This window comes from Emys orbicularis, chromosome 5, assembly GCF_028017835.1.
Source record: "Emys orbicularis isolate rEmyOrb1 chromosome 5, rEmyOrb1.hap1, whole genome shotgun sequence".
Classification (NCBI taxonomy): Eukaryota; Metazoa; Chordata; order Testudines; family Emydidae; genus Emys; species Emys orbicularis.
The window spans coordinates 142,900,877-142,906,876 of NC_088687.1; positions in this window are offsets into that span (position 1 = coordinate 142,900,877).

The following is a 6,000-nucleotide window of genomic DNA, read 5'->3' on the forward strand; positions in this document are numbered from 1 at the left end:
TTGCCTGCCTGGTACAAAGGTTGCAGATCTCGTGAGATATCTAGATAGACTTATGTGTAGTGCTGGGGAGGAGCTAGTGGTCGTGGTACACGTAGGTACCAGTGACAAAAGGAAGGATAGGTGAGAGTTCCTGGAGGCCAAATGCAGGCTGCTAGGTAAGAGACTGAAGTCCAGGACCTCCATGGTAGCATTCTCTGAAATGCTTCCAATTCCACGAGCAGGGTCAGTTAGACCGGCAGAACTGCAGGGTCTGAATGCATGGGTGAGACGATGGTGTAGGGAGGAGGGGTTTAGATTTATTAGGAACTGGGGCAACTTTTGGGAAAGGGGGAGCCTATACAGGAAGGATGGGCTCCACCTAAACCAAGATGGAACCAGATTGCTGGCACTTAAAATCAAAAAGGCTGTAGAGCAGTTTTTAAACTAAGGGCGGGGGAAAGCCGACAGATGCCGAGGAGCATGTGGTTCGGACAGAGACATCCCTTAGAGAATCTCCATTAATAGATCCTCCCCTATGTCCTAGTAAGGAGGAGAGGGTGGAAGATGATAAAATAAGGGTAGGATCTGATGAGAAACAGTCAAATGAAAAAGAGGCCCATTCAATTACATCATGTAATGGGAGACAGCTAAAAAGTGACAAGTTTTTAAAGTGCTTATATACAAATGCTAGAAGTCTAAATAAGATGGGTGAAATAGAGTGCCTCGTATTAAATGAGGATATTGATATAAATGACATCATAGAAACTTGGTGGACTGAGGATAATCAATGACACACAGTAATACCAGGATACAAAATATATCGCAAAGACAGAACAGGTCATGCTAGTGTGGGAGTGGCGCTTTACGTGAAAGAAAGCGTAGAATCAAATGAAGTAAAAATCTTAAATGAACCAACTGTACCATAGAATCTCTATGGATAGTAATTCCATGCTCTAATAAGAATATAGCAGTAGGGATATATTACCTACCACCTAACCAGGATGGTGATAGTGACTGTGAAATGCTCAGGGAGATTAGAGAGGCTATACAAATAAAATAAAATAAATCAATAATAATGGGGGATTTCAACTATCCCCATATTGACTGGGTACATGTCACCTCAGGACGGGATGCAGAAATAAAGTTTCTTGACACCTTAAATGATTGCTTCTTGGAGCAGCTAGTCTTGGAATCCACAAGAGGAGAGGCAATTCTTGATTTAGCCCTAAGTGATTATAGCTGGATTGCTTGGCAATAGTGACCATAATTAAATTTAACATCCCTGTGGCGGGGAAAACACTACAGCAGCCCAACACTGTAGCATTTAATTTCAGAAAGGGGGACTACACGAAAAAGAGGAAATTAGTGAAACAGAAATTAAAAAGGTACAGTGCCAAAAGTGAAATCCCTGTAAGCTGAATGGAAACTTCTTAAAGACACCATAATAGAGGCTCAACTTAAATGTATACCAGGGTGGATAAAAATCAATGACAAAAAAAAAAAAGAATTTTTTTGGTAAAATGCTTTTTTGAGGAAAAAACCTATCTAAAGATAGTTTTAATTAAGATACATTATAGCTCAAAGAGATCTCATCATGGAATAGGGATTATAAATTCTAATTCTATAGTATGAGACAATATATTCATGTAATGTTTAAGTAAAGTTTTGTAAACGAGTTCCAGTAGTTCATGGATTAGGGACCCAATTTTATGGGGTTTCAGGGGCTTCTGTACAGATTATTTAGGTTAATCTTTCTATCTACCCAATGGGACTCAGTGCTCAGTCTAGAACAGGGATGGGCAAACTTTTTGGCCCTAGGGCCGCATTGGGTACAGAAATTGCATGGAGGGCCAGGTAGGGAAGGCTGGGAGAGGCTATGCCTCCCCAAACAGCGAGGCGTGGCCTGGGCCCCACCCCCATCCAGCCCCCTGGAACTCCCACCCCCATCCAACCCTCCCTGCTCTCCACCCCTGACTGCCCCCTGCAGGATGCCCATCCCCTATCCAATCTCCCTGCCCCACGTTACCTATGGGGGTGGGGAAAAGGGGGGCTCAGTCCTTTCCCTGTGTGTTTCCCCTGCTCGTTTGGCTGCTCTCCCTAGCAGTCAGGCAGGGCTCAGTCCTTGTCTGGGCTTGGCTACTGGGGACAGGGGCCAAGTATGCTGGAGGTAGAGGGGGCCCCTGGCTTGCTCTGCCCGTCTCCGGCAGCAGGGCCCAGGCCCCTTGACTGCCCCCCTGCAACTCCCAATGCTCCTCACCCCCTCTGCTCCCTGCCCACACCACCATGGAGCATCAGGTCTGGCAGCACTATAGCCATGCTGCCCGGCCACAGCTGCAGCCACGCTGCCCAGGTGCTGGGGGAACTGTGACTGCAAGGGGGGCAGGGGGAGCGGAAGAGGAGGGGGCCAGGGGCTAGCCTCCGCCCCGCTCATCGCACTGCCTGGGCTGGCTCCTCCGCAAGCCTCTCCTGACCCCGCTCCCTGGCAGGAACTCGGGGGCCAGAAGGAAGGGGCCTGCAGGCCGTAGTTTGCCCCACTCTGGTCTAGAAGATACCATCAGAGATGCTTAGTTTTGCAGTTCTCAAACTGTGGATTTGTTTCTCCAGAGATAACATACTTGTTAACAGCAAAAATATTTTAAATAAATTAATATATAGAGGTGAGAAATAACAGACCTCAACCCTATTGTCCCTCTGCAAATTTGTGTACACAGAGTCAATCCCTTACCTCTCTCTAAAAGTGCAAAGTTTTAAAAAGTTCAATGAATAGAAGATTGTTGGGGGCGGAATACATCTGGACAAGGAGAAGAAGTCTGGAGATAAATGTGAGAAGGGAGGGACAGGCAGTAGAAACAAAAGGGAAACTGTTTGAGCAACATATTCCAGAAGTCTTGAGCTCTTTCTGAGTGTAGCCTTCATTGATTTGAGATCTACCATACCATTCTCTCACTAGAACGGAAAACCTATAATGGCAGGAGGCCATAAAAGAGACCCTGCTTGGGAATATTTTAATTAAGTTCCTCTACCTGTGGGTAAGACAGGCATGCATGCAAAATGCAAACAGTGCAACAAAGAAATGCCAGGCCAGGTTGCTTGAATGAAACAACATCATGAGAAGTGTTCCTTCTCAGGAGGAAGCTGCGTTGAAGATGATGAAAGGAACATGTCTGAACATGCAGGATCTTCAGGTTGGTAAACTTTTTTATTTCATACTTCTTTCTTAAGGACTGCTTGTCTTCCTTCTTGACTATTCTTGAGTTCTCATGTTTGAGCAAAAAATATAGTTGTTACTCTATGGTACTATCATTTTAGATGCAGTTGTGATAAAAAAAAATAAATAGCTGAAATAGGCAGATCTTCCTTTTACAATTTCACCTTTTAAGTAGTACTGAGTGTCAGTGAATGCAATGAGTAATACTAAATGAGCAATATGGTAATAATAATTAAATAACTGCATTGATTTATTTTTTTTAGGAGAATCCATCCTCAACATACAGGATTCTGAAGACTATCCACCTTCAAGATCACCATCATTTTCTACAGTTTCAGAGTCATCTGCCAATGATAGTGTTTCAGTCACATCATACTGTAGCTATGTGACATACATATCACCTGTAGCAAAAAGGAAAAAAAACCTCCATCATCCAGAAACAACCATAGATAAATTTGTGATACGAACCAGCAGATTACAAAAAGAGGTAATTGCCCTGTTTGTTTATGCAACAAATTCTCCTTTCCATATGATTGAGAACCCACACTTCATTAACATGGTTCAGTCATTAAGACCAGGATACAGTCCACCCAACAGAGCAGATGTCGCAGGCAAATTGCTGGATAAAGTGTATGAAAGAGAACTGAGCAGTGTGCAAAAGGTTTAGAGGGTGAAATTGTTAACCTGAGTCTTGATGGGTGGAGCAGTGTCCACAATGATCCTGTTGTATGTGCCTGTGTCACAACAGAAGAAGGTACTGTCTTCCTTACAGAAACAATTGATACATCAGGAAATGCTCACACAGCAGAATACTTATAAGTAGCAGTAAAACTATAACAAACTCTGAAAAAAAATTCAAATGTCTAGTAGGCAGCTTGGTCACAGGCAATGCTACAAATGTATCCAAGATGAGAAGAAATTTAGAAGAGAGTCCCAAGCTAATAACATAGGGTTGCAGTGCTCATTTGATGCACCTCCTAGCCAAAGACTTTAGGGTTCCAGAAATAAAGGCTAATGTTGTTGAAATTGCAAAATACTTCCTTAACAGGTATAGCATATGCCTTTGACTAGTGATTCAAATCAATTTGATTTAAATCAAATCCACCCTGCTAATTATTAGTGATTACATCACAAGAGGCCCTCATTTTTCCTGTATTCCAGGGAAGGAATAGTGACAAAATTAACCTAATTCATTCCCAGTTTGAAAGGAAACAAAACACAATGACAAGACATGTATTTCAGAAAGCTTGAATTCAGTGATTGCACCCAAGTAGCATATACATTGCTCAAAGTTAAATCTAGTCAAATATTGACATAAGCAATATATCTGATTATTAAACTGAATATATAAACTCAGCACTCCAAACTACCAACTGCCAGCAGATGTGAAGTTAACATTAGATACTTATGAGACATGAGATGCTGAAAGTGACATTTAACAAAACGTATCCATTCCCAGATGAGAAAGCATTTTAAGAAAGCACAACTAAAATTTCTGAAATATGACTAGAACTTGATATGTAATTAGTAATAGGCTACTCATTTGAAACCTTTTGAAAAAGTGTGCCCCAACTGCTATTTGAGTTCAACACAGCTAGCTGTTATAGAGCTGCACATTAGCATAAATCAATTAGCAAATAGTACTGAAAGTGGGGAAAAAAGCTTTAGTGTATCCTTAAAACAACTTTTACTACTAGTATATAGACCTATTCGCTTTTCAAAGCCTTTGTTTCCCCTTTGCTAATGTTAAGAAAGGCCCCAATCCTGCTAATTGTTCCATGTGGGCAGACTTCTGTACGTTTGCAGCACCCCACTGAATTCCATGGGTCACTGCATACATGCAAAGGTCTACCCACATGGAACAACATGCAAGATCAGGGCCTAAGTGAGCTGGAGAAAAAGCAATAGCAACACTAATGCTTCCCATCTTAAATCTCATGCTTTTGATTATTTTAAAAAACAAGACTCCAGCATTTGGCAGAGGAAGGTTTTAATTTGCTGGCACAGAGTGATAAAGATTCAGTATTAATCAAAGTTCAGTTCCCCTTAAACTTGAGATGGCCACAAAAACCTCCGAGATCTTGACTTGCAGAAGAGCTCTGAACTTGACAAAAATCTTTCAAGAGATGACAGTTCTTTGAAAAAGACACAACCATAAGCCAAGCAGACTGTAGGCTCCCATCAAGATACTTTGGAAATGAAGAACAGGGGAAGAGGAAGCCAGTAGTGTTGTATCCATCCACTAACCCCCTAATGCTGTGGTCCCCAAACTTTTTCTGTCACCCCGCTCCCATCAGTTATGGAATCTCTCCACGCCCCCTCAGAGGGCAGGGACTGGGTGGTGCTCCCTCCCTGCCCCCTGTGGGGGCTGGACTGGGCCCAGTCTTGCCCCCCCAAAACTTTCCTCTGCACCCCCCACCGTTTGAGGACCAATGCTAATAAGATCAAATCTGCCCCCCCCCCCAACAAATCAGGATTGTTCCGTTAGCTCTGACACATTTTTGAAAATATGAACAAACAGATTGGGCATTTTGGGGAATGGTTTCTTCAAGAGGAAAAAACAATCTAATCCCAATAAATATGTCCCTTTAAGACCCCACAGCCAGGGTAGGTTGATTTGAATAATCAATGTTAATCATGTTTTGCATTTGTACATTTTAGTTATTTTCCTAAAGAAAGGTTGATTCTCATTAGGTAGTAGCAATTATAATATGTTGATTGACAACTAAAAGAGCCTTTACACTAAATTTGGTGCTTCCTTTTGCTATCCAGGATACACTGTATCCACACACATTTATTTAGCAATTACATAG